General features: G+C 42.7%; 1 non-coding gene across 1 annotated transcript; it reads left to right on the forward strand.

The window, feature by feature from the left end:
* Nucleotides 1-535: 535 nt before the first annotated feature.
* On the forward strand, nt 536-669 carry LOC111535593. Its single transcript, XR_002729505.1, has one exon. It is a non-coding gene; the product is annotated as a small nucleolar RNA SNORA70 (small nucleolar RNA).
* Nucleotides 670-712: the final 43 nt, after the last annotated feature.

Raw genomic sequence — 712 nt, forward strand, 5'->3', positions numbered from 1 at the left:
TGTGAGATGAATAAGAGTAGCAAAAACCAGATTCACAGAAAGATTCTTTCCTGCTTCTTTTCTGAAGATATTTCTAATTTCAACGGAGTCCTCAAAGTGCTCCTGAAGATCCCTTCGAGGATCTGTCCATGACAGTTTCCAAGCTGTGTAAGATAAAGAAAGCATTATCTATGTGAGATGATTACACATATCTCAGAGTAGTTTCCTAGAAAGCTTTTTTCAGGTTTAGTCTGAGGCTATTTCCCTTTTCACCATCGGCATCAATATGCTCTTGAATATCAATTGGTACCTTTTTCTCCAAAAGGGTTTCACTGAGGCTATATGAGAAGAGAGGTATAAACTGTGAGTGGAATACACATGTCAAAAGGCAGTTCCTTGTAAGCTTCTCTCCATTTTTGGTCTGAACATATTTCCTTTTTCATTGCAAGCCTCAAAGTTCCCGAATATCCCGTCACACGCTAAGCATACACTGGGTTAGAAAACTGGTCAATGAAAAGAGTGGCTTAACTGAGTGAGAGCCATTAAGACCACACACCTGCAGCCAATTACGCCGACTGAGTTCCTTTCCTCATGGGGGCCCAGTGTGCAATGGCTGCAAACAGCAGCTTCCCTGGTAGTGATGCAGCCTGTTTGTTGTATGGGTTGCTCTAAGGGACCTTGGAGACAGACCTTTCAGATGGATGTTCATGTTTCTGACCTTGCACTACCCCAG

This window comes from Piliocolobus tephrosceles, chromosome 17, assembly GCF_002776525.5.
Source record: "Piliocolobus tephrosceles isolate RC106 chromosome 17, ASM277652v3, whole genome shotgun sequence".
NCBI classification, from domain to species: domain Eukaryota; kingdom Metazoa; phylum Chordata; class Mammalia; order Primates; family Cercopithecidae; genus Piliocolobus; species Piliocolobus tephrosceles.